The sequence below is a fragment of the Manis pentadactyla genome, chromosome 6, assembly GCF_030020395.1.
Source record: "Manis pentadactyla isolate mManPen7 chromosome 6, mManPen7.hap1, whole genome shotgun sequence".
Taxonomy (NCBI): domain Eukaryota; kingdom Metazoa; phylum Chordata; class Mammalia; order Pholidota; family Manidae; genus Manis; species Manis pentadactyla.
In genome coordinates, this window is record NC_080024.1 from 63,735,500 (window position 1) to 63,755,378 (window position 19,879).

Below are 19,879 nucleotides of genomic sequence, written 5' to 3' on the forward strand. Positions count from 1 at the left end.
TGGAGCCCTTCCTGTGTTTATTGCACATGCTGGTCTCAGGTTTCCCATTTTTTTCTTTTTTTACCTTCTTATCCATTTCTTCTGAGTCCCCTCCAACATCCATATCCCTTTCTCATTATGAAGTCCAAAAGTAGGATAATACTTGAAATCGAACACCAATGTCCATTATACACACACACACACACACACACACACACACACACACACACACACACATAATTATATAATGTAAATAAATAATATTATATACTTATATATATACTCTTTTTTTTCTGTTTTTGACCTCTTAACTCATTTCTACCACTCCCCACACCCCACCTCTGGCAAACCAACAATCTGTTTATCATGTCTATGAGCTTAGATTTTTATTGGTTGGTTTTTTGGCTTGGGCTTTTTTTTAGATTCCACATATAAAAGAGGTCACACAGTCTTTGAGTTTCTCTGTCTGACTTATTTCACTTAGCATAATGTACTTGAAGTCCATCCATGTTTTTGAAAATGGCTAGATTTCATTCTTTTTTACAGCTGAATAATATTTCATTAGAAAATATCTATATCCACATATATCTATAGATAGAGAGAGAGGAATACCAAGATAGATAAGGGCCTGGTCTACACAGTCCTTCTACAAGGCAGGTTTATCTAGTTTCTTTACCCATTTACCCATCAATGGACACAGGTTATTTCTAAATCTTGGCTATTTTGAATAATGCCACAACAAATGTGGGTGCGCTGTCATCTTTTCAAGTTAGTGTATTCGTTTTCTTCAGATAAATACCCAGAAGTGGAATTGCTGGATCATATGGTAGTCCTATTTTTAATTTTTTGAGGAAACCTCATATTGTTTCCTCTGGTGGCTGCACCAGTTTACATTCCCACCAACAGCAAACAAGGTTTCCCATTTCTCCACATCTTTGCCAACACTGTTGGTTCTTGTCTTTTTGATAATAGCTATTCTAACAGGTGTGAGGTGATATGCCATTGCTTATTTTCATCTCCCTGATGAGTAATATGCTGACATCTCTCCATGTGTCTGTTGGCCATCCATATGTCTTCTTTGGAAAAATGTTTATTCAGATCTTCTGCCCATTTTTTGTCAGATTGTTATTTTGTTGTTGAGTTGTATGAATTCTTTATATATTTTGAATATTATCTCCTTATCAGATATATGATTTGCAAATATTTTGTCTCATTCAGGAAGTTGCCTTTTCATTTTGTGGATGGCTTCCTTTGCTGTGCAGCTTTTTAGTTTGATGCAGTCCCAGTTGTGTATTTTTGCTTTTGTTGCCTTTGCTTTTGGTGTCAGATTTTAAAATTTATCACTAATACCAAGGAGCTTACTGCCTGTTTTCTTCTGAGAGTTTATGGTTTCAGATCTTATATTCAAGTCTTTAATCCATTTTGAGTTAATTTTTGTGTGTGGTGTAAGACAGTGGTCAAGTCTCATTCTTTTCACATGGCTGTCCAGTCTCCCTGATACCAGTCACTAAAGAGATTGTTTTTTCCCTTTTCATGTATTCTTGGCTCCTTTGTCATATTAATTGGCCATGCACATGCAGGCTTATTTTAATTCTGGCTTCTTCACTCAGTTCCATTGATCTATGTGTCTGTTTTTATGGCAATACGATGCTTTTTAAATTACTCTAGCTTTATAATATAGTTTGAAATCAGGAAGCATTGTTCTTCTGTCTCAAGATTGCTTCGGCTCTGTGGAATCTTTTGTAGTTCCATACAAATTTTAGGGTTATTTGTTTGACTTCTGTAAAATATACCATTAGAACATGAATAGGGATTACATTGACTCTGTAGATAACTTGGGCAGTATAGACATTTTAACAATACTGATTCACCCAATCCATGATCATGGAATATCTTTTCATTTATGTGTGTCTTCTTCAGTTTCTTTCATTAATGTTTTATGGTTTTTTAATATATAGGTTTTTCACCTCCATGATTAAATTTATTTCAGGTATTTTATTATTTTTGATGCAGTTGTAAATAGGATTATTTTTTAAATTTCTCTTTATAATAGTTCATTATTAGCATACACAAAGACAACAGATTTTTTTGTGTAGATCTTGTATCCTGTAACTGTACTGAAATCATTTGTTAGTATAGATGTTATATATGTATTTTTATATATTTTTTAAAGATTTTAATTTTTACTAGCCCATCTGAGCCTCAAACCACCAATCTGTGAGATGAGTAAGCAGCTATTGTTATTTCTATTTTGTAGATGTGAAAATTCAGGGAGTTGAAGTGAATTGCCCGGGGTCACAAATCTATCAAATACCTAGACAAGAAACCAAACACAGTTCTTCTAATTCCCAAAGCAGGGCCTATTTCACACCTTCTCATCTTTCATGGATAAATCCTGCATTGTAGAAGGATGGCAGAGACCAAGCCTCTGTCTATCTGGATCAGCCCCTCCCTCCATGGTCCTCTGCACTCTTCACACTTGAGTCAAAGCATATCAAACATTCTGTTCCACTTGTTTTCACTTCCAGAAGGCAACGACCAGGTCCCGTTCATCTCCCAATCGGAAATCCTCTTCCAGAGTGGGTTGGGCCCAGTGCTCAACAGGCATTACTGTAGAATGAATGAATAATGAATGATTTAAATAGAGTGAATGAATGAATGACAAAAGCATCACAGGGAGGCAGAGAGCAGTGTGTCTATGCAAACACTACTGTGAGGCAGGTAGACTTAACAGAATAAAAGATACAATTATACAATTACCTCAGAGCATTAAATGAAGCTTCCACCCTGATAATTTTCATGGAATTAGCTTTACAAGTCACAGTGTATTATCCAGCATTACAACAATCAAATTATAAGCAGGTATTGCTGTGGTTATAAAATATTAAAAATGTATATAATACTAATGTTAAATATTATATCAGCTGTTTTGAGTCACTTCAAATCCAGGAAATTCTTTTCCTGTGGTAATGGATAGTCATTCTTCATGGTAAATGGCTCCTCCTTTTCTTTTTCCAGAACATTTCCAGACAGTAAATGTCTAATATGTCATTAAGTACATGGCAAATATTTATTGCTCACATTGATGGGTCACATTCCTAACTTCCCAAGGACAGCTACGTAGTATAAGCCAGCTTAACATTTATGAAGCATTGCCATCACTTTTTGTCTCATAAAAGATAACAATATATTAGAAAGCCCAACCTCTGTTTACAGAGTGCCTGGCTTTTAGCATCTTTATGGCTTGGGAGAACTTAAAGTTTAGATAGTTCAAACTAAATATTGGAGCTATGGTTCACATCTAAAAGCATAGTTTTAATCTAAGCAGTGTATATAGCTGGAAAATTTATATCCTCAATAGCATATTATAAAAAACGGTCCTTTTCTCTCCTTGGGGAAAGCAAAAAACTTGCACTGAGTTGCGTGGTCATGCTGGGTGAGCAAATTGGGAACCATTAATGCAACAATAAAAGTGTCTTCTCACAACTAAAGAAAGTCTTAAAGACCAAGTACTTAAAATATCTACATTTTCTTCCTATTTTTATTCATTGTGAAAACTGAGGAGAAATGGTAGTGTTTGATGTTATTGCTAAAGTACCATTCTAGGATTAAAGGAAAGAAGGCGAAGGCTGAGTAATTGTTTATGTGATTATTTATGGCTTCTTATCTAAGATCAAATTTTTTTAGGTCCTTCACAGGAAGAAGGGAAGTGGTTGTTTCCTGTACACAAAACTTGCTTTGTCACAATCAACAATTTGGAGACCATAATAAGCAGTGTGGAACACGATGGTTTCTCCACCAAAAAGGACAGTGCCTTAAAGACTCTGAACTGAGCTCTTTGATTTGGCGAGCCCAGAGTTGCCTTGCTGGCAGCCATCATGGTTCTCAAGAGGGCACAAGGGGAGGAAATTTCTGGCATTTTCAATTCTCACAACTTGGACATCATCTTTGACTAATAGAAGTATGAAGTGAGCAAGAGAAAATGGAATATGTCCTACAAATGGAATCTTGATTTTAAGCTAAAATGTCATAAACTGGACTATAATTTGGTATAAAAGACACCTTAGCAAGGTGGAGAGAGAACACAATAGTTGTTGAGGGTTATCTAGACTGAAACGGTAAGCACCGCTGGCTTCCCAAAGGGGTCACACGTGCTTGCTCTACAGTATTGAGCATCTCCTGCAAGATTCTTGTCCAAAGACTTGATTAAAAACCAAATGAGAACTAGAAAACTAGGCATAGCTGGTACAAATACAGAACTTGGTTTTGACAAATCAGGCCTTGGGCTTGACAGAGCTCAGGAATCTGGAAAATTGATGGGTATGTGCAAACTGCAAAAAAGTGAATGTACACATTAGCTGACTGGATTCAATGTCTAATCTCTCAGGCAGTGTTACATGGGACACATGTTCTGAGAATGCGGTTGGGGTCAAAGCTCAGCAGCACCAAAAGGACAGGGAAGAACAGATGGTACCCTCATGAGCTGTTAGGTTCCAGAGTTTGGGAGGCACCCAACACCCAAAAAGCAAATAACCTGATAAACAAATGGACAGAGGATATGAAGAGACTGTTCTCCAAAGAAGAAATTCAGATGGCCAACAGACACGTGAAAAGATGCTCCACATCACTAATCATCAGGGAAATGCAAATTAATACCACAATGAGATATCACTTCACACCAGTTAGGATGGCCAGCATCGAAAAGACTAAGAACAACAAATGCTGATGAGGATGCAGAGAAAGGAGAACCGTCCTACACTGCTGGTGGGAATGTAAGCTAGTTCAACCATTGTGGAAAGCAATATGGAGGTTCCTCAAAAACTAAAAATAGAAATACCATTTGACCCCGAAATCCCACTCCTTGGAATTTACCCAAAGAATACAACTTCTCAGATTCAAAAAAACATATGCACCCCTATGTTTATTGCAGCACTTTTTACAATAGCCAAGATATGGAAGCAACCTAAGTGTCCATCAGTAGATGAATGGATAAAGAAGATGTGGGACATATACACAATGGAATACTATTCAGCCATAAGAAAGAAACAAATCTTACCATTTGCAACAACATGGATGGAGCTGGAGGACATTATGCTCAGTGAAATAAGCCAGGCAGAGAAAGACAAATGCCAAATGATTTCCCTCATTTGTGGAGTATAACAATGAAGCAAAACTGAAGGAACAAAATGGCAGCAGACTCAGAGACTCCAAGAATGAACCAGTGGTTACCAAAGGGGAGGGGTGTGGGAGGGCGGGTGGGGAGGGAGGGAGAAGGGGATTGAGGGGTATTATGTTTAGTACACATGGTGTGTGGAGTCACAGGGAGAAGGCACATAGTGGATCTGTGGCAACTTGCTGCACTGATGGACAGTGACTGCACTGGGTATGGGTGGGGACTTGATAATATGGGTAAATGTAGTAACCACATTGATTTTTCATGTGAAACCTTCATAAGAGTGTATATCAATCATAGCTTAATAAAAATTTTTGAAAAAAAAGAGTTTGGGATGCACCACCCAGGCATGCATCATGGTTGAAGAATGTAAAACTGGTAAAGTAGAATAAGCAGGAATATAGGTTTGACCTCAGCTCACCTCTTCAGTCATGTCTGAAACCAAATACTCAAGCCACATTAAAAACCTTGCAACTTTACTGGAGAAACTAAACTTTCTTTGACTTGCTTCTGGCACTTTCCACATGTGGCTACCTCTGCCTGGAAGGTACAGAATCATCCCCACCACACCCTATACACACTCGAGTCATTTTTTATAGAAAACTTTCCTCAATTCATGCCTCACCCCCAAGACTGGATTATGTGTCCTTCCCCATACACCTCCATGGCCCCCATAGAAATACCACCAGATAATTGGAATTGTCTATCTCATAAGGTTTCAACTTTATTTCTAATTAACAGAACACTTTGCTCAAAAGAAATCTTACTCAAAACCCAGTACAGAAGAGTAGGTGGTCTGAGGATGTGCAGGCTGCCACAAGGAGACCCAAGGTCCCGCCTGCTTGGCCCCATTATTTACCCAACAAGCTCAACCTGACAAATTTCTAAAGAAAGGTTAAATGAGCTCAGAAAATGCTTTTAAAATCCCAGGCCTAATAGGTCTAATTGATTATACATAAAATACAAGCATTCTTCACTTAAAACTGTCCAGTGACATACCTATTTATATGAGCATTAGTAATCACTGAAATTGTTTTGGTCTGTATGGCATGATACCAACTACTCAGAAATATGCTATCTATTAACAGCCAGTGTAGCTGTCTAGTGCACACTAGATGAATGTGAGTGCTGAACATATACAAAATTTATCCACTAGAAACCCTCTATTAGTGTGTACTCTCTCCACATAAGGAGCCACTTGCACTCAGCTACATTCTCCCTAGTGTAACCTCCACATTTTTTAACCTGATGTGGCCTTTCTTTCTGCCCATTATTTTACATTATGGTGAACACTTGTCATGGCCAATAAAATATGAAATACTGACTTTGGGCCTCCCAAGAAGTAACAGAAGTGGCTCATGTAAGGTTTTGAATGCAAGTTTTAGGGTGCCTCATGCCATCTCCAAAAACCTAGCTAAGGAAACAGTTAAGTATCCATATCAGCAGGCAATTAGGGATTGATATACACCATCAGTACCATGGTAGCCTGGGAAGGTTAACCCACAGTTGTACAACTGAGATTTGAAAAGAACAAAGGTGTGTCTGCCAGTGTACCAGGACTGGCACATAGCTCCATGGGGTCCCGGCTAGAGTGACTCTGCATGAGTTCCCATGTCCAGGAGGCACCCCTGTATGCCCTCCCAACCCTGCTACTGGTATGTGCTTATGCACATATCCCTGAAAGGATTTCAACTAACTGGCTGAAGTTAGTGGAGAGGGGACTGAGGATCTGCACAACAGGAGTGGAAATGAATTATTTTCACTGTAAAAATTTCATATGATGTAAATTTTATTTATCTATCTATAAAATCACTGGCTTTCTTATTTTCTGCCTCATCCATTAAACTGTAAGTTCCTTGAGGACAGAAACTATGCATCCCCTTTACCAAACACAGCAGCAGGCATGTAGTAGGAAGGAATAAATGGATGGATGCTTGGGTAAATGAGTGGGTAGATGGGTAAGTGAATAAATGCATAGACACCAGCAGACAAGCAGTTATCTGATTTTGCCACATACCAAACACCAAAAAAGTATGACAGCAGGGACCAATGACCTGGTCAAAGAGCCCAGGGAGGGGTGATTCCACACAGCCAAACAAGTGAGGCTCAGAATTTAAATGGAGAGCAACTGGACAGCAGGTACAGAAGGGTATGGAGGCAAGACTAACCCCTGCTAAAGGAGGTCTCTTGCCCACAGCTAGAGCTGGGCATGTAGTCCAGGGCCCAGGATCCTCCCAGAGGCTTGGAATAATTGCAACTCCATTGTGCAGAGTAAGATTTCCAGGGAAGTCAATAGAGAGATACTGGAACCTGATGCTCAGTGCTTGTAAGATATTTATCTGTCTCTGGCTTGAGTGGCTTTCTCAGCCCCTAGAAAGAAAATGAGCATTATGAAAGGGTCTTAACTGGCCTGGACAGTGCCAATAGTAGCATAAGTTACCATAGTAGCTAATGCACACTCTTCCTTCTCAATAAATAATACCTTCTTATCTGCTTTCTAAACAAAGAATGCATGAAAGAAGAAAAGAAGGCAAAGCTACACCTTCTGCAAAAGATGTCCATTCCTTGCTTTTACTTTTTTATACTAGCTGTTGCCTGAGAAGCTGCCCTGTGATTAGTTGGATCTCAAAGAGCAAACAGCTCTTAGTTCATGATGGATGTAGCAAAGCCATGCAAGAGAACATTTTACTCTATTTGACTGCTGTAAGGTGGAGGGCCTTTTAAGGCACCAGGGGGAATTGGGAGATTTATTCAGAGTCCACTTATGACAGCATTTGCAGTAATTATAGAAGAAGAAATGGAAACAGGAAAAGCTTTTTGAAATGAATTCTCTCTTGAAAGTGGAAAGGATGACCTGATAATATTTTAGATGACATTATGTATGGATGCTTTTAAAACTTCCTTGGTGGAGACAATCTGGAATCAGAACCCAACTAAAGATTAAAGAGTTTGGGGTGTGAACTTACTTCTTTGTTTCCTTGGTTCAGCTCCAGTCTTTCTCTTCATTGAAACCAGACACAGGAAAACACTCTGAGGTCATCTTATGGATGCCCTGCAGGGTCAGTGCCAGACTATTCTCCTAATGTCTGAGTGAAATGCTTTATTCAAGCAATCTTGAAGGATTTAAGTAATGCAGTTTCCACCACTTCGTTTGACAAATTTCAGTATTCACAGCCTTGAGCAAAGATTTGGGGGTTTTCGTTTTGTTTTTTTTACAAAGTGGCAGGAAGATAATGACTGGCTGTTACTTTTCAGCCAGCAACCTGCAGGCTCTGCTGTTGGTAGGAATGCCATCTATGGAATGGGACCTCGTTAAAGGCAGGTTCCCAACAGGCCTCCGCAGCAGAGTGCGTTCAGGTTGTTGGGGAGTCACAGAAAATTTCATTTTCTTCTGCTTCATATTTTCTCTTACATTCTGGAAGGGATCAGGTGCTGCTAGCCCACAGTCTTATGCTGGGGGAAACACCCCAAGCCTCTTCTCAGAGGACAGGGCTGAGCAGGCAATCTGCAGACTGGTGCATGGCTCAGAAGCCTATTGGTGACAAATCTGGGCCATTTGCAGGTAAGATGCAAGGGCACTTATGGGCAGTAAGCAGTCAGAGTCCACACGTGAGCCAAAGGTAGGAGCGAGCAGAAGTCAAGAATGCCCCTGAGTGGTGAGCTAGTAGAAATCCCTGATGTAGGGAAGAAAAAGCTACGCAGGGTGCAACCTAATGCAGGTGGTGGGTGGTCCCTGGGAAACCTGAGGGAAGGCATGAAGGCCTCTGCCACCAGAGCACAGAGACCCCACAGGGTGCCCTGAAAGAGCGGCCAAATAGGCCCTGGAGAAATTCACATCTTCCCAGGTGCTGAGCTCCATTCCCTCTTCCACGAGGACCCTCTGTCCTCTAGTCCGGGCTCTTGCTGGACCCCTGCCTCCTGCACCACCGTGTCTGTCCTTAACAACATCCCCTATTATCTGAGGCAGCCTGGAGAATCCCCAGTCCTCAGAGCTTGATGAACCAACCCCACCCCAGAGACCCATGGTCAGCCTCCTGGCTCCAAATGAAAGCTCGCTGGCACGGGCAGGTGGAGTCAGGGCAGGGTCATAGGTCTGCCCAGGCCTGTCACCTCATCCCCTCAGGTAACAAGGCTGGGAAGGAAGCAGTGGCCAGCATTACACAGTTCCCAGGTGAATGGGGCCCCCCGTGTTGTATGAGTAGCCCTTTAGGAGGCCCCATAGCAAGAACGCATATTCTCTCAGCAGCAGCAGACCCTGGGCCCCTCCCAAGCCCTGTGCCTCCAACCTGTGCCATCGCACTGTACTTCGAAGAGATCCCCCAACTTGATCACTTTTCATACACCAAAGGCATCTCAGCCCCCGTTTCCCCACCCCCATTACAGCCCCTTTTGGTGTGACACAAGAGGAACCCAGATCAGTAGCATAAACTGACCATGACTTTTAGCTGCAAACAAATAGCAACTCTTCCTCCTTCTGAGTAAGAAGCATGTGATGTTGGACCTCCTAGAGAGGGACCAGAGGCAGCTAGTTATGTGCTCCGTTCCTCCAGGTTATTGAGTTTGCTCTCTGATCAAAAGAATCTTGGACTGCTAAGGAGGAAAAATCAGTCCAGTGCAAATGAATCCATCATTTACAGCAATTCATTACCAAAATAAGTTTTAAACAGAAAGAAATAGGGAAACTTCAAAAACAAAAATGCAACTTATTAGTGTGTTAGATCATATGTAGTCACAAAGTTGGGAAAGGTGATTGGTTTGTTGGGTTTTTTTTAAGTTCTACATCTAGTACTTGTAAAGTATATCCTTTTATAGGAAAGTGGTTAGCAATGGTCTATAGTACTGGGAAATGTTTTCCCAGTTGAGGCTTTTAGAATAAGCAAGTCCAGAAGTTTTCAGCAATTTGTAGCCAAAAAAGTAGGTGGGGCAAAAAGCAGAGTCCCGCCCCCACCCACAGCATTGTTGTTCTTTTATCTGGATGCTGAATTCTTTAAATCTCTATGCACAGTTTTTGTTCCCAGAAATGTACTTATGAGTTCAAGATGATCCACTGTTTGGACCCTATGTGCCAATATTCTCTCTTGGCTGTGGATACCCCAGGGTCGTGGCAGACAAAACCTCACAGGCCACCATGCAGACCAACTAGGGATACCTGTCTAGAAGGCCACTCACAAGCAGGTCACATCCAAGGTAAGAACTGGAATGGATGTAGGCACTCTCAGGACTGCTTCCTCAAGAAATGTATCCCCTGGGAGTTTTAACTGACACACCCTGCTTCCACCCTCAATGCCAGAGTGAGCCCATCAAAAACTGTTGAAATGTCTGCAAGGTCAGGGAGGTCCTCTGATTCTGAAAGACAGGCCTGGAGAAAGGGCACTGTGTTCTCAAAGAATAACTAACAGAACTACCAGTGAAGAGAAAAGGAATTTGTCCCTTCATTCAAAATTTAAAAATACTTTCATCTGCTGGAATGGAGTTGCAAGCTAGGCAACTTGTTGACCACTGCATGTTGTTCTTTTAGTTAAGACCTCTCCCCAGAGCTAAGCTTGTTTGCAATACAGTTTTGCAACATGTGGCTTTCCTTCCTGATGGCTCCATTCCCGTGCCTTCAGCTCTCTGAAATTCTTTTGCAAAGCAGTGCCTCAAAGCCCTCACAGGCAGGCCTATCAAGATTCTATATGAGGATTTGAGGATTTAGAACAAGGCTCAGCATTCACCAGAATTGCTCTGCCTTCTTTTCTCTCCTTGGATTTCTATGTTAATGAATCTGTCTGACATGCCTGTGACCAAAAAGATCCTACACAGCAGGACATCGCTGCAGCCGAACTCTGATCTGTCACACTTAGGAAGGAAGAGGCCCTGGTCAGGCAGAGGGAGACAGGGAGTTCTGGAAGCCTTCCAAGACCCAGATTGTTGTGTGGACATGTAAGAGATCACAACTCTACTGGTTGTTACCAGACATAAATAGCTGGGTGGGTGGTTCTGCACCACAAGAATTACTGAAAGTGGGGAAGCCTTCTGGAATGAACAGCAGTTGAGAAGGAAGTAAGAGGCCTATGGCAGAGTGACCTCAGTGGCAGCAAAGCCATATGTCACATTGCTGTAATGATTTATGGCAAAGATTTCTCTGTCTGGGGTTTGTCTTTAAATAGAAATCACCTCCTAGCACAAACCCCTCTCAGTGGGGCACCTGTAGGGAAGGGCTGCACAGGTTTGCGGGACTGAGCCCAGATATTTGAGTTTCATCTGCTTTTTTTTAAAAGATAGCGGATTTGTGAAAGTTGTTTCTGGGAAGGAACAACCTTCTATCTCACAGCCTCTGAACCAACTCAGGTTCTCAGCTGGTCACTGCCGCCTGAATTCTCTGCATCTCAGACTCTGGGCCCATCTCTTTGGGGTCCCACCTTTGACATTGTCACAAGAATCTCAGGCCTCAGGGGAGGAGAATCAGTGTCTACTTGTCTAGACAAAGGTACCCACAGCCATGGAGACCCTCTGGCACCATGTCAACCACACACTTTTCCTAGTTTCATTTCCATTACTTCAGAAACAATGCTCCAAAGTAGACGAGATGACTAGTTTGTTATACTTCTTCAACGCAGGTGGGGAAACACTCCAGGCTGCAGGAAACTGGGCAGACATTCCAGAAGTAGGATTCAAAGATAGTGCCATCACAGGGGCTGCTTGTAGGAAGTACCTGGTCTATGAGTGGGTGGAAAGCAGCGTCACTGGGCTCCCATGCTGGTGAAAGGAGCAGAGCATCCTTTGCCCCTCACCCAAGAAGTCCTTGACTTTGGCCCAGTTCCTTCAAACTGTAATCCTGTCTGTCCTCTGCAGGATTTGTCCATCATGAACTCATCTCTTCTTCCTCTGGATCTTATGGAAAATTTCTATCACTGCATTTCCTCAGGGAGAATTTTCTCTTAGACAGTTTGAACTGAGGGCTTGACTTGGTCATCAGAGCTTAAATACCATATTCTTCTTGCATCCACTTCCCATCCCCCTATGCAAATAGGGTGACTCTAATGGTTATCAGGGAGCTTGTGAAGGCAAGGCACTCCACTCCCTAAGTCTTGAAGTGAGTCAACCAGGAAACAGAATCTGCTCAATGGTTAAGCAAATACTCCCTCTATGGGTATTGGGCCCAAACAAGTTTTGTTCCATGGAGTACACTAATAGAATTTAAAATGTAGAATATTAAAAACTTGTGCTAAGCATCAGTGGCTCAAAATACTCATAGAGGTGAAAGGTACTGAACATAGATTATAATTCAAAAATTGAAAAATATGTTCAAACATCTGTTAAAAACATGGTCACAAACAAGCTGATATCACAGCTTACACATACAAACACACAAGTGCAGTTCTGTGAGTGCATGTGTGTACATATACATATATGTATGCTCACCCAGACATACATGTATATGCATAAAGAGATGGAGATGAAGGTGGGGTAAGACCTCTTGGCCACCATTTTCTCCCCCACTTCCTTATTTTAAGAAGAAAAGAAATGGCCCTCAAGATTAAAATTTGAGGCTAGAGGGGACTTCTGGCACATTAGAGACAAGGGCATCAGTACAGCTAATGGGAATTCTTTTCCCTGTCCCATGATACCATGTGATTTGTCTTCACACAGAACCCTGTGTACCCAGCCCCTTACCTCTCTTTCCCCTCCACTCACTCCCTTCCTCCAGCCCTCATGTCACTGTTCATAAAGGCACAGATCTCTCTGTAGACAAGCATGGACTATTTTAGGAAATTATATGCAATGAATCCTGCTTACCTGGTTTGTTTTAATCAGACACCAAGCAGATGAATTATTTTCTGGTCAACAGGCAGGAGATAATAGCATTCAGTATGGATGCAAAGCTGTGTGTGCACAGGCAGACATTCTGACCACAGTCTTCTCAGGCAAAGCAACAAGGAGGAGTGACAGATGGTGGCTGTCACCAGCACTGAGGATTCCATGTTAACTGGAGTGGTGGTTCTAGATAGGATCCAAAAGATTGGGATGTCATCGATTGGATTAAAGTTGGCAGTGTTGAAGATGAGACAGAAACCTCCTCATAAAACCATATGTAATACTAAAATATAATTAATACAATTAATCCTGAAAGAGCAACAGGAAAGAAGGCTGCACCAGACTGCATACACCTGGAGAAAAAAGCAGACCTCACAGAACAGGGTAACGTACCAAAGCTGTGACCTGGTGGGACCAAAGCCCTTCCCCTCCCCAGCTCACCTGTGGGAGGAAGAGAAACAGAGCGGGGAATGAGTGGAGGCCTGGGACTGCTGAACACCTAGCCCTGGAGACCACAAACCTACATTGCATGGTGCTATGGTGATTAGTGGGGTTGGAAAGCTAAGACAGGCAGAATACCTGGAGAGACAGAGATTCCAGTTGCTTGTGGAAAACAGGGATTCATATCTGGCTGATCTGGGTGGGCAGTCTGAGAGACTTCCTAAAAGAGAGAGGGCTGCTAAAGGGGCAAGGATTGCACAGAGCTTACTGCTCAGGAGAAAGGACAGGTAGACAACATTGTCTGGGTGCACTTTGCCCAGGAGGTTGGGAACTTAAATGATCTTCAGGTGCTCCATACCCCTGGCTGGCTACACAGCTCCAAGGCCCCCCACCGTGATATGCACCCTGCTGCGTCTTCCTCCCAGCTATCCTGCATCTAGTTTGCAAACCAGCAGCCCCTGCCCTGGGGTCAGGCCAGACAGAGGGAAGCCCCACCTATGGCAGCTACAAACACAAAGCATAGAGGCTTACACCTGTGTGTTTGGCCCACTGGTCCTGGCAGTGGAGACAGGTATAGCAGTCAGGAAGCAGGAAACACGTCTTTCCACCCCCAGGCACCAGCACTGCTCCCCTGCAACCAATGACATCATTCCAGGGGCTGAGAAGCTCCAGAGAGTAGAGCTTCTGGGCACTAGAGGGTGCTACATACAGATATGAAATGACAAAAGAACCTGGTTCAAAGCAAAATCTCAACACCAGAGTAAGGATCAAGTGAGACTGAATTAATAAATCTTCCTGAAAGAGATTTCAAAATAAAAATCAGAAACATGCTCATGGAGGTACAGAAAAATATTCAAGAACTCAGAAACGAATTTAGGATGGAGATCCAATCATTGAAGAACACAATGGAGGGTATTAAAAGCAAATTCGATAAGGTGGAGGAGACAATAATGAAATAGAAATTAGGGAACAGTAATACAAAGAAGCTAAGGCACAGAGAGAAAAAAAGATCTCTAGGAATGAAAGAATACTGAGAGAACTATGTGACCAATCCAAATGGAACAATATTCGTAATTATAGGGGTGCCAGAAGAAGAAGAAGAGAGAGAAAAAGAGATAGAAAGTGTCTTTGAGGAAGTAATTGCTGAAAGCTTACCCAGTCTGAGGAAGGAGATAGTCTCTCAGGCCATGGAGGAGCACAGATCTCCCAACACAGGAACCCAAGGAGGACAACACCAAGACATATAATAATTAAAACGGCAAAGATCAAGGATAAGGACAGACTATTAAAAGAAGCAGGAGAGAGAAAAAAGATCACATACAAAGGAAAACCCATCAGGCTATCATCAGACTTCTCAGCAGAAACCTTACAGGCCAGAAAGGAGTGCCATGATATATTTAATGCAATGAAGCAGAAGGGCCCTGAACCAAGAATACTCTATCTAGCAAGATTATCATTTAAATTTGAAGGCCGGATTAAACAATTTCCAGCTAAGCAAAAGCTGAGAGAATTTAGCACCCACAAACCATCTCCACAGTGTATTTTGGAGGGACTCCTATAGATGGAGGTGTTCCTAAGGCTAAATAGCTGTCACCAGAGGTAATAAAAAGAGATAGACAAAGAGTAGAGCATATGATACCTAATATATAAAGAATGGAGGAGGAAGAAAAGGAGGAGGAAAAAAAAGCAGCTTTAGGTTGTGTTTGTAAGTTAGACATTTAAATAGTAAGGAAGTTAGCCTTGAACCTTTGGTAACCACGAATCTAAAGCCTACAGTGGCAATGAGTACATACTGATCGATAATCACTGTAACGTAAATGGTCTGAATGCCCCAATCAAAATACTGAATGGATAAAAAAAACGAGACCCAACTACATGCTGCCTAAAAGAGATTCACTTCAAATCCAAAGACATACACAGACTAAAAATGAAGGGATGGAAAAAGTTATTTCATGCAAACAATAGGGAGAAAAAAGCAGGTGTTGCCACACTTGCATCAGACAAAACAGACTTTAAAACAAAGAAAGTCACAGGAGACAAAGAAGGACATTACATAATGATAAAGGGGTCATTCCAACAAGAGGATATAACCATTATAAATATCTGTGTACCCAACACAAGACCACCCACATATGTGAAACAAATACTAATGGAATTAAAGGAGGAAATAGAATGCAATGCATTCATTTTAGGAGACTTCAACACACCACTCACTCCAAAAGACAGATCCACCAGACAGAAAATAAGTAAGGACACAGAGGCACTGAACAACATATTAGAACAGGTGGACCTAATAGACATTTAGAGAACTCTACACCCAAGAGCAGCAGGATATACATTCTTTTCAAGTGCATATGGAACATTTTCCAGAATAGACCACATACTAGGCCACAAAAAGAGCCTCAGTAAATTCAAAAAGATTGAAATTCTATCAACCAACTTCCCAGATCACAAAGGTATAAAACTAGAAATAGGTTGTACAAAGAAAACAAAGAGGCTCACAAACACATGGAGGCTTAACAACATGCTCCTAAATAATCAGTGGAACAATGACCAAATTAAAACAGAGATCAAGCAATATATGGAGACAAATGAGAACAACATTACAAAGCACCAACTTCTGTGGGATGCAGTGAAGGCAGTTCTAAGAGGAAAGTATATAGCAACCCAGGCCTATTTAAAGAAGGAAGTACAATTCCAAATGAACAGTCTAAAGTCACAATTAATGAAGAACAAATGAGGCCCAAAGTCAGCAGAAGGAGGAACATAATAAAGATCAGAGAAGAAATAAATAAAATTGAGAAGAATAAAACAATAGAAAAAATCAATGAAACCAAGAGCTGGTTCTCTGAAAAAATAAATAAAATAGATAAACCACTAGCCACACTTATTAAGAGAAAAAAAGAATCTACACACAAAAACTGAATCACAAATGAGAAAGGAAAAATCATGATGGACACCACAGAAATACAAGTTATTAGAAAATACTATGAAAATCTATATGCTAACTAACTGGATAACCTAGAAGAAATGGACAACTTTCTAGAAAAATACAACCTTGCAAGACTGACCCAGGAAGAAACAGAAAATCTAAACAGACCAGTTACCAGCAATGAAATTGAATCAGTAATCAAAAAACTACCCAAGAACAAAACTCCCAACCCAGATGGATTCACCACTGAATTTTATCAGACATTTAGAGAAGACATAATACCCATTCTCCTTAAAGTTTTCCAAAAAATAGAAGAGGAGGGTACACTTCAAAACTCATTCTATGAAGCCAGCATCACTCTAATATGAAAACCAGGCAAAGACCTCACCAAAAAAGAAAATTACAGGCCAATATCCCTGATGAACATAGATGCAAAAATACTCAACAAAATACTAGCAAACCGAATTCAAAAATACATCAAGAGGATCATACACCATGATCAAGTGGGATTCATCCCAGGGATGCAAGGATGGTACAACATTTGAAAATCCATCAACATTATCCACCACATCAACAAAAAGAAGGACAAAAAAACTCATGATCATCTCCATAGATACTGAAAAAGCATTTGACAAAATTCAACATCCATTCATGATAAAAACTCTCAACAAAGTGGGCATAGTGGGAAAGAACCTCAACATAATAAAGGCCATATATGACAAACACACAGCCAACAGCAAGAAGCTGAAAGCTTTTCACCTAAGATTGGGAACAAGACAGGGATGCCCACTCTCCCCACTATTATTCAACATAGTACTGGAGGTCTAGCCACAGCAATCAGAAAAAACAAAAAAACAAAAGGCATCCAGATTAGTAAGGAAGAAATCAAACTGTCACTATTTGCAGATGACATGATATTGTACATAACAAAACCTAAAGAATCCACTCCAAAACTACTAAAACTAATATCTGAATTCAGCAAAGTTGCAGGATACAAAATTAATACACAGAAATCTGTTGCTTTCCTATACACTAATGATGAACTAACAGAAAGAAAAATCAGGAAGACAAATCCATTCACAATTGCATCAAAAAGAATAAAATACCTAGGAATAAACCTAACCAAGGAAGTGAAAAACCTATGCTCTGAAAACTACAAGACACTCTTAAGAGAAATTAAAGAGGACACTAATAAAAGGAAATTCATCCCATGCTCTTGGCTTTTAATTAATATTAATATTGTCAAAATGGCCATCCTGCCTAAAGCAATCTACAGATTCAGTGCAATACCTATCAAAATACCAACAGCATTCTTCAACAAACTGGAACAAATAGTTCTAAAATTCATATGGAATCACAAAAGACCCTGAAGAGCCAAAGCAATCCTGAGAAGGAAGAATAAAGCAGTGGGGATCTCACTCCCCAACTTCAAACTCCACTACAAAGCCACAGCAATCAACACAATTTGGTACTGGCAAAAGAACAGACCCACAGACCAGTGGAACAGAATAGAGTCCAGATATTAACCCAAACATATATGGTCAATTAATATATGATAAAGGAGCCATGGACATACAATGGGGAAATGACAGCCTCTTCAACAGCTGGTGTTGGCAAAACTGGACAGCTATATGTAAGAGAATGAAACTGCATTACTGTCTAAATCCATACACAAACATAAACTCTAAATGAATCAAAGACCTGAATGTAAGTCATGAAACCATAAAACTCTTAGAAGAAAATATAGGAAGCAAAACTCTCTTGAATATAAACATGAGCAACTTTTTCATGAACATATCTCCCCAGGCAAGGGAAACAAAAGCAAAAATGAACAAGTGGGACTATATCAAATTAAAAAGCTTCTGTATAGCAAAAGATACCATCAGTAGAACAAAAAGGCATCCTACAGTATGGGAGAATATATTCATAAAAGACATATCCGATAAGGGGTTGACATCCAAAATATATAAAGAGTTCATGCATCTCAACAAACAAAAAGCAAATAACCCAATTAAAAAATGGGCAGAGGACCTGAACAGACACTTCTCCAAAGACGAAATTCAGATGGCCAATAAGCACATGAAAAGATGTTCCACATCACTAATCATCAGAGAAATACAAATTAAAATCTCAATGAGATATCACCTCACACCAGTTAGGATGGCTACCATCCAAAAGACAACAACAAATGTTTGTGAGGATGTGGAGAAAGGGGAACCCTCCTACACTGCTGGTGGGAATGTAAATTAGTTCAACCATTGTGGAAAGCAGCATAGAGGTTCCTCAAAAAGCTCAAATAGAAATACCATTTGACCCAGGAATTCCACTCCTAGGAATTTACCCTGAGAATCTAGGAGCCTGGTTTGAAAAAGACATACACACCCCTATGTTTATCTCAGCACTATTTACAATAGCCAAGAAATGGGAGCAACCTAAGTATCCATCATTACATGAGTGGATAAAGAAGAGGTGGTACATATACACAATGAAATATTATTCAGCCATAAGAAGAAAACAAATCCTACCATTTGCAACAACATGGATGGAGCTGGAGGACATTATGCTCAGTGAAATAAGCCAGGCGGAGAAAGACAAGTATCAAATGATTTCACTCATCTGTGGAGTATAAGAACAAAGAAAAAACTGAAGGAACAAAACAGCAGCAGACTCACATAACCCAAAAATGGACTAACAGTTACCAAAGGGAAAGGGATTGGGGAGGATGGGTGGGAAGGGAGGGATAAGGGGGAAAAAGGGGCATTACGATTAGCACACATAATGTAGCGGGGGGGCATAGGAAAGACTGTATAGCACAGAGAAGACAAGTAGTGACTCTGCAGCATCTTACTATGCTGATGGACAGTGACTGTAATGGGGTATGTGGTGGAGACTTGATAATGGGGGGAATCTAGCAACCGCAATGTTGCTCCTGTAAGCGTATGTTCATGATACCAAAGTAAAAAAATAATAATAAATAAAATAAAATAAAACATCAGGATGTCATGCCTGTGAGCATCTCACTGAAATTCTGCTTCATGAACCATGAGAGTCCCTTACCATTCCAAGAGCTGAGCATTTTCTTCCAGGAACATATAATCTCAAAGCAGAGCCTTGCCTGTCTTCAATGCTGCCTTTTTGTTTACAAGTAGGAAAATCTTCAGTGTGCCCATCAGAATGCTTGGCTTTTGCTGGTCCAAGACACTTGCTCCGTCAGGGGCCCAACATTCTTCCAGAAAGTTCAGAGGTCAATATGGAAACTGAAAGAAAAAACAAGGGAAATCCTGGGGCTAAGGGAAAACTGAGATGAGGTAGCTCATCTTTCCATCCACTCTCTCTGAGTGCCATTGTAAAGAGTATGCTAAAGCTGATACATATTTTTCAGGCATTTGGCTAAAGCACCAAGCCATTTTAAGTTTGACTAGAAAGAGAGTTATTCCTTTAAAATTACTACCTTGATAAATGTTTTTATTTTATCTCCTGAATAAATTCAATTCAAAGTCATTTACTTATTTCACTGAGAGATCCAAGCTCAAAGATATTTAATTATGCCTAACCTT

General features: G+C 40.7%; 1 long non-coding RNA gene across 1 annotated transcript; it reads right to left on the reverse strand.

Annotated features, from left to right (window-relative positions):
- Positions 1-356: 356 nt before the first annotated feature.
- Positions 357-19,574, reverse strand: LOC130684110 (uncharacterized). The gene is made up of 3 exons (XR_008998263.1): positions 19,380-19,574; positions 12,932-13,135; positions 357-2,589 (listed from the first exon to the last, which is right to left on the reverse strand). It is a non-coding gene; the product is annotated as an uncharacterized LOC130684110 (long non-coding RNA).
- Positions 19,575-19,879: the final 305 nt, after the last annotated feature.